The sequence below is a fragment of the Peromyscus maniculatus genome, chromosome 18, assembly GCF_049852395.1.
Source record: "Peromyscus maniculatus bairdii isolate BWxNUB_F1_BW_parent chromosome 18, HU_Pman_BW_mat_3.1, whole genome shotgun sequence".
In the NCBI taxonomy this organism is placed as follows: Eukaryota; Metazoa; Chordata; class Mammalia; order Rodentia; family Cricetidae; genus Peromyscus; species Peromyscus maniculatus.
In genome coordinates this window covers 16,464,033-16,472,577 of record NC_134869.1, presented here as the reverse complement: position 1 = coordinate 16,472,577, position 8,545 = coordinate 16,464,033, and the positions used below count along the sequence as shown (strand labels likewise).

The 8,545-nt window shown below is 47.5% G+C and overlaps 2 non-coding genes across 2 annotated transcripts; both read left to right on the top strand.

The window, feature by feature from the left end:
• Window positions 1-7,782: 7,782 nt before the first annotated feature.
• Trnad-guc (transfer RNA aspartic acid (anticodon GUC)) lies at window positions 7,783-7,854 on the top strand. The gene has a single exon. It is a non-coding gene; the product is annotated as a tRNA-Asp (tRNA).
• A 619-nt stretch (window positions 7,855-8,473) lies between these two features.
• Window positions 8,474-8,545, top strand: Trnaw-cca (transfer RNA tryptophan (anticodon CCA)). Its single transcript has one exon. It is a non-coding gene; the product is annotated as a tRNA-Trp (tRNA).

The window sequence follows — 8,545 nt, the reverse complement described above, 5'->3', positions numbered from 1 at the left end:
CAAGCCAACGCAGACGTCAATTGAGAGAACTGTAGAACAGTTTTATCTACACACCTTTTGCTACTTTCGGAATTTCATTCTATCTGCATTGTGTTACTTATTCAAATACAACTATAGTACCAAATAATAACTATACTCTTACCAACCCAACATTTTTAAAATATATTTTATTTTATTTTTATGTGCATTTGTGTTTTTGCCATGGGTGTTGGGGTCCCCCGAAACTGGCGGGTCCTCTGGAAGAAGAGTCAGCACTCTTAACCCCTGAGCCATTTCTCCAGCCCCCCACCCAACATTTAAACCAAAAATTTATCTATTTTTTAAGGGGAAATATATCTTCTTAAAAAGCTCACAACATAAGACCGGAGAGATGGCTCAGTGGTTAAGAGCACCAGCTGCTCTTGCAGAGGATCTGGATTCGATGCCCATGAACCCACAGGGTAATGACAACCAGAAGGGTTCAATTCCCAGCACCCACATGGTGGCTCACAGCTATCTGTAACTCCTGTTCCAGAGATCTGACACCTTCTTCTGGCCTCCTCAGCACTAGGCACACACATGATACAGAGACATACAGACAGGCAAACATACATGTGAAAATAAATATTATATATATAATAAATCTTAAAACAAACAAACAAAAAAAAAACACCTCATAACTTGATTTTGGGAGGCAGAGGCAGGTAGCTCTCTATGAGTTCGAGGCCAGCCTGGGCTACAGAGTGAGTTTCAGGACAGGCTCCAAAGCTACACAGAGAAACCCTGTCTTGGAAAAAAAAAATAATAATAATAATAATAATGCAGGAAAATCCAGTGTCCATGGCGACCTCCCATGCACCACATCTTGGCCTCGCCTTCTTTATGGCCATCTTCCCTTTGTGTTTCCTCTCCTCAGATGAACCTTCTTGTTGACGGTCACTGGTCCACCTCAAGGCCAGGCTACTCTTGGCCTTTTGTTTGTCCTGCCGTGCTAACCATCTACTGACGTGTCTGGGTTAGTAGTCCTGCCGACCTGTCCAGTCCTAAGGCAGGCACAACCTAATGTTACCCCAACTCAGTAAAAAAAAAAAAAAGTTCTCCCCACCCTATCCCCCACCCCCCCAACCCCTCACATCCCCTACCCCCACCCTACCCTCCCACCCCACCCCTCATCCACCCCCCCCCCCAGCCCCGCATACTCCAGCTGAAGAAGATCAGAGGTCCTGGTGACTCATGCTCTTCTCTGACAGTTTGGGGGTCAGTTTTCAAGTATTTGGAAAAGATACATTTATTATGGGTATTTGGACATGGATGGGATGATTTCCACTTCTTTGCTCTTGATCTGTTTCCTCTTTAAAAGCAAGGAACAGCCGGGCGGTGGTGGCGCACACCTTTAATCCCAGCACTCGGGAGGCAGAGGCAGGTGGATCTCTCTGAGTTTGAGGCCAGCCTGGGCTACCAAGTGAGTTCCAGGAAAAGGCACAAAGCTACACAGAGAAACCCTGTGTCTCAAAAAACAAAAACAAAAACAAAAACAAAAAAGCAAGGAACAAGGAGCTGGAAAGATGGTTCAATGGTTAGGAATACTGTCTACTCTTCCAGAGGAAGATTCGATTCCCAAAACCCACAAGGCAGTTTTGAAAACCAGAAGGTTTTTTACAACAACCTCTTCCAGGCCCCTCAGATGCTAGGCAGATATGATGCTCACATAAGTGCAGGCAACACTCATATTCCTGAGATAGATAGACAGACAGACAGACAGACAGACAGGTAAAGCTGGGGCATTGGTGATGCAAGCCTTTGATTTGATCCCAGCACTGGAGAGGCAGAGGTGAGCAACTTTCTGTGAGTTCAAGGCCAGCCAGATCTACAAAGTAAGTTCCAGGACAGCCAAACTTTAAAAGTTTTTAGATTTATTTATTTTTATCTGATGTGTGCGTGTGTTTGGCCTGAATATATGTCTGTGCACCATACGAATAAGTCATATCCCATTAGAACTGGAGTTGTGAGCCACTAGGAATTGAACCTGGGTCCTCTAAAAGAACAGTCATCTCTCTAGACCCCAAAAATAAAATCTTAAAAAAAAAAAAAAAAAAAAAAAAAAACAAGAAAAAAAATCCTGCTTTTATTCCTATTCTAAAAGCACAGCTCTGTGATGACATTCAAATTGTTGCTGGTTTAAGTGCTGAAGAAAAAGGTTGCAGATGGGCGGTGGTGGCACACACTTTTAGCCCCAGCGCTCCAGAGACAGAGGCAGGTGGATCTCTGTGAGTTCAAGCCAGCCTGGTCTACAGAGCGAAATCCAGGACAGCCAGGGCCAGACAGAAAAACCTTGTCTCGAAAAACAAAACAAAACAAAACAAAAAAAACAAGAATAGTGACTTATATTGGATTTACTTGACTTTCTTGCTTCTAGAACCCAGAAATTCTTGCCAAGTGCTTTCAGAGCTGATTTGTTTACTATGAGGTTTTGCTTTTAGTTTTGTTTGTGACATTAATAGGAATCAAACCCAGAGATTTTTTTTTTGCACAGGCAAAAACCACCAGAGCTACATCCCAGCACCTACAGTTCTCCTGCATCACGGGCACTGTTGGGTTTTTGTTTGTTTTTTAATAGGTATCCGCACATAAATTCTGTTGGTGTGTGATTCCTCCCGGATTCCAGACATTCTCCTCTCTCTGGGCATCTCCGTTACGTGAAATGGCCGCGATCGTTGTGGATTTTTTTTTCTGGTTATACTTCGTTGGGACACCAGAGGGCGCGAGGAAACTCGGCTCTTGTTTTTCTTTAAAATCTCAGATCCTGGTGGGTGTGGAGAACAAAAGACCGGGAACGCTGGGCTTTGAGACAAAGGGACAGGGAAAGGGCTGCCCGCCCAGGGCTGGATCCGCTTCCTCGCTCGCCCTAGCCCTGGCTCCCTCGCCAGGCTGAGGACTAGAAATAAGCAGCTTAAGCTGCGCAATCATGAAAAAAAAAAAAAAAAAAAAAAAAAAAACCACAGTAGAATAAAAACAAAAAAACCAACAGAGGGCTAAGGAAGAACATTTGAGCTGTTTGTTTTGCCTAGTATTAAGTAACTTCTAAAAAAAATGACTGTTTTTGATAACGCGCATATAGTAGAAAATTGAGGTTGCCTATTGAACGTATCAAGGCTGACGCTGGCCGCCAGGTTCTCCCTGCATCTCTCCGCATTCCCACTACTGGCTGCAGAGTCCTAGCTCTTGCCCCACACCTCACCCCTACCCCTCCTACACCTCTCCAGCACCCGAGCTTCCTTCTCTTCCCCCAGCTCCTCTTCCCTACATAACTCGACCGTTGCTGGTTGCGCGCCCTCTTGGTGCGCTTGGCTCTCTTGGCTCCTGCGCCCTCTGTGCGCTTGGCTCTCTGGGCTCCTGGTCCCCTCTCCTGCCCCTCTTTCATCCTTCCCTCTTTCTCTTCCTCTCTCGCTCCCCTCCCCGCCTCTTCTCTCTCCTCTCATGGCCCAGTTCGGTCCAGACCCTTCCAGATGCCTCTGGCTATGCTCTCCCTGGTATCTACAGTAGAACTCCTCATATACCTTGGAGCAGTCGCGACCTCATTTTCTCATTCAACTTTTCCCCCCTGGTTTCTCTGTGTCGCCCTTGGCTGTCCTAGAACTCACTCTGTAGCCCAGGCTGGCCTCCAACTCACAGAGATCCTCCTGCCTCTGCCTCCCCAGTGCTGGGTTAAAGCAAGCAACTCAAAGACCGCATTTGAGCTGTACACCCAAAGCAGGAATAAAACAATAGTGACAAACGGTGAGCCGCCTTAGGGTCTGAAAGAGCAGCCCAAGTAAAACAATGTTACCATTTCTTTAAAAGATAAATATAAGTTTCCTATTGTGATAGTTTTTAATTGTAAACATGACACAAACCTAGAGTCTTCTGCGAAGAGGGAACCCCAAACGAAAAATTGCCTTCATCAGATTGATCTAGGGCCATGACTGTAAGAGATTTTGATTGACAACTGATGTGGGTGGGTCTAGGCCACTGTAGGTGGCACCATCCCTAGGCAGGTGGGCCAGGGACGTATTAAAAGATGAGGTGAGTAGGGAGCTAGAAAGCGATCCAGTATGCTATTCATCCTCAGAGTGCGTTAGATTCTGCTGCCGGGTTCCTGCCTTGAGTTCCTGCTCTGATTTCCCTCAGTGAAGAATGATCACTGGACATGTCAGATAAAAGAACCCTCCTCCCTGTGTTTTATCACGGGGACCGAAAAGCAAACCAGGACACCTGTGTGGATTGTTGCAAGAGATTTCTTCACTAACAACCTTCTTGTTTTCGTTACCTCCCTACAGTCTATTCTCAACCCAGCCAACCTTTTGCCTCTTTTCTCTTGTCTTGTTTATTTTGTTTATTATTTATTTACTTACTTACTTACTTATTTTGAGAGGCAGAGGAAGGTGGATCTCTGTGAGTTTGAGGCCAGCCTTGGTCTACAAAGCAAGTTCCAGGACAGCCAGGGCTGTTACACAGAAAAATTTTGCCTTGAAAAACCAAAAACAATGAAACATTTTTATTGTTTTGGATGCTGTTTATTGAAGGAGGGAAAAGGTCTTAAATACAGGCTTACAGCACAATGGGAGAACCCCAGAGGGCTGAAGTTCACTACCGATGTTTTACAATCTTGCATCTAAGCTGTTAATGCCCAATATGCAGGATACACAGACAAGGAACTTCCCTTAAGCATTCAGGAGGGTGGAACCCAGCAGGGAATTAGCACAGGTAGGATATCCAGGTCAAGGTCAGCAAGCAAGGCAACAGTTACCCAAAGGGGGGGGGGGGGCAGGGCCCTACAGGTCCCCCTTTTACTAAAAAAAATGAGCTTCTGACTTAGGTTGCGTGGGACGTCAGCAGGTCACCTTACCCGTCATGGAGACACCTGCCCAGGCCACACAGGCACATTTTTATTATTTTCAGTTCCACACACACATATATAGCATACTTTGATCATGTCTCCCCTTCCTGTCTTACCTTCCTCCCACTAACCCCCTTTTAACATTCCCCCAAACATTTAACATTTTTTAAGGGTTTTTCCCATAAGCATCGGTGGGGATTATTTACTTGGATAAGGGCAGCTTTTCAATGGCTATACCACTGAGGAATGTGAATCTCCTTCACAGACAGGTGGGGCCTTATGAGCCCCTCCCCCATCCATGATGAAATCCTGATGACTTAGTCTGTACAGACTTCTTCTTTTTTTTTTTTTTTTCAAGACAGGGTTTCTCTGTGTAGCTTTAGATCCTGTCCTGGAACTTTCGAACTCACAGAGATCCGCCTGCCTCTGCCTCCTGAGTGCTGACATTAAAGATGTGCGCCACCACCGCCCGGCTCTCACAACCCTTCTATACATCCTCTATCTGCCTCCATGTTCTCTGAGCCTTGGGAAATATTCGTGTCTGTTTTTTTTTTTTTTTAAAATTATGTGTGTGGGGAGAGATATGTTCATATGAGTGCAGTACCTACAAGGGCCAGCGAACTTGATGGCTCCCTTGGAGCTGGAGTTACAGATGGTTACAAGCAACCTGGTGTGGGTGCTGAGAACCCCGGTCCTCGGCTGCTGCTGTACATGCTCTTAACCACTGAGTCATTTTGTCAGCCTGGTGTTCACTTCTTAACCAAGCTTACCTCCATGCATTAAACCTGTTTAACTAGCCACTCTCTAATTTTACGCTACTATTTTCCCAATATCTGCTCTTATTGATGTCTAATATGCTATTATATTGTTTATTATCTGATGTCTAACATGTTATTATATTGCTTACTGCTTGCCTGCCTGGTAATATAATAAAAGCACCATAAGGATAGGCTTTACACATTGAGATATCCCAATGCATCTAAAACTAAGTTCAGTACATGAATAAGTAACCATACATTGCCTGTCAACTATAATAATACAGGATTAGTCAATAATAATACAGGAACAAGCATGGTCCATGTGTCATATAAACACAAATGCTAGTTATAAACTTTTCTCTCCGTGGCCGGTATTTACTTATATAACGTATAAACATATGGATCAAAGCTGCAAAGCCCAGGATTTGCTGCCAGAGCTTACATGATTCCCAGCTTTCTCTCACGTCCTGTGTCTCGCTGCCTAAGACTCTCTTTCAGCCCTATGATGAGACAAGTGTGGATCCGTTTTGTGAGACAGGATTACTAGCCAAAGAATTACCTAGCTCAACCAGGACTTGAAACTCCAATAATATCCACGGCCCCTTCTGCTCTCTCCCTCCACAGAGCACCGGGGGACCCTGTCCTGTGCACTGCCAGCCCTGTTTGTAAGCAGAGGTTTCTCCAAATGCTGACAGTGAGGAATCTCCCAACCCCGGTTCAGGTTAACGAACAGCTTTTCCTTTCCATTTTAGGAAGACCGACAGCAGGTGCTGAGCTGCGAGCTCCCGGGTCTGAGCTGACTCAGGGTACTGCTCAGTGTCCCCAGGGTGCAGGAAGAACACATGTGAACACAGGCGTAGCTCGCAATGAGCGCCTCTTCTCCCTTTATGGAGCAGGGCGAACAGGTGATCCAGCTGACCTCGGTGCCTGCTTCCTTGTAGCTCTGCCAGCTGAGAGACCTGGGCAAGTCCTTTAGATCCTACCCAGAAAAGGCCATCGCCAGAGTTACCACAAGGGCCCTTTGGCCCTCACAAGAGTTATTGGAGAGTGAGAAGTGGGCACACGCCACAGGATATGGAGGGCTTTGGCTTTTTTGAGGAAGTTGGTACAGTTAGAGGTGGGAAAAAAAAAGGAACGGGCCAAAACACACCTCAGAAATGGCCATTTCTGTCTATATTAAACAAATAGCCTTGGCCAGCAGATGTTATTTTTTAAATTGCCATGTAATTTGTGATCTATAAAAATTCACTAGTTCTTAACACACTGCAAGAAAAGGACTCGAAGGTACAAGAGTGACAGTTCTAATATTATATTGTTATTGTCTGTCTGGCTTCTACGATAACGTAAGCACCATGAGGTCGGGATCTACCCAGTGCATCTAATACAGTGTCTGGTGCGTTGTCAGTTCCACATAGCTCCGGAATCCTTTCAATCGTGTCTGTTTCCCTGTGGCTGTATAAATGCACTTGGTGACCAAGTAAAAGTTGATAAGTGAGACCCTCCTTGTTCCCCTGGAAAAAAATGGCTTGATCCTGTTTACGAAACGGCTTAGTGTATCCCAAATGCTCCTATTGGTCCTGTTGGTGTATTTTCACGGCCCTGTGTTAATCGATGGCACATCTTTGTTTTTAATTCTCTAAATGCAGGATTCCTTAGCCGTGTACAAACTTATTTCTGTTATTCTGAAGTTGTAGACACCTTAAGACGGGCATAGGAAGTCAGTCGATCGGCAACATTTCTTTTGAAGGTAACTAATCCTGAGCACGGATCCTTTTGTGTCAGGAGACAAGGGACTTCGGAACAGCTCTGACCATACGATGCACTTGGCCTTCAACTTCCAAGTGAAATAACGAATTTGCGAGGACCTCCACTCACATGCCCTTCATCACGCTTAACTCAAACACACACACACACAAAAAGCCTGACACATTGGGAGAGCTCAGAGCTCTGCCAAGGAATGTTCACGTAGTTCGCTGGAGTGAACCTGGAAGTGCACTCTCTTCTAAAGAGACGGCGAGAACCAGCAACATGGCCAGATAAACAAGTGCAACAGCCATTCAGTCCGAGGCGTCCAGTTTTCCACCCTCGGTCCTCCCGGGGGAGGAGCTGGAACCTGGAGAAACCTCATCTCTCCTTTAGGAGACACCTGGCAAGGGAGCCGCTCACGGCTCCTCGTTAGTATAGTGGTTAGTATCCCCGCCTGTCACGCGGGAGACCGGGGTTCAATTCCCCGACGGGGAGATCGACTTGTTTGTTTTTTTTTTACCGGCCTGCGGAAGAATTGTGTTTAAACCCCAAACCGTGTCCCTCCCGGGACACTCGTTTTTTAAGTCCACCGATCCCCGGTGAGAAGAGAGATCGCTCTCTCGCAGAGAAAACGCTTAGCGCGGGGGCAGGAAAAGAAAGCGCGGGGACTCCGCTGGGGGAAGGAGGGGCGGCTAAGGGACGGGGCCGGTGCGCAGGCGCCGTGTGGCGCAGGCCCGCGCGTGCGCAGTGGCGTCCCGCCAGATTACAAAGGCAGGGCCCTCCCTGGGCGCGCAGACCGGCCGCGTGGGGGAGGGGAGGGGCGGGGCGGCCAGGCCGGAAGTGGCCGGGGGTGGTGGGGTGGGGGAAGAGGCGGAAGTGCGGGTTCCCTGCCATCCCGCCGACCCGGGTTAGGCGCGAACCCCAGTCTCCCGCCTCCGCTGGTGACCTCCCGACCTAGACGGAGAGCGAGCTGTCGGGGAGAGCCGGGCGCCGAGAGAACCGGCTCCGCCAGCTCCGGAGTGAGAGGCGGCGGCGGCGGAGGGACGCGCGGGGCGGGCGCAAAACCGCCATGGTCTCGGAGTCCTAAGAAACCGCGCGAGCCACAGCCCAGCAGGACCTCGTGGCGCAACGGTAGCGCGTCTGACTCCAGATCAGAAGGCTGCGTGTTCGAATCACGTCGGGGTCA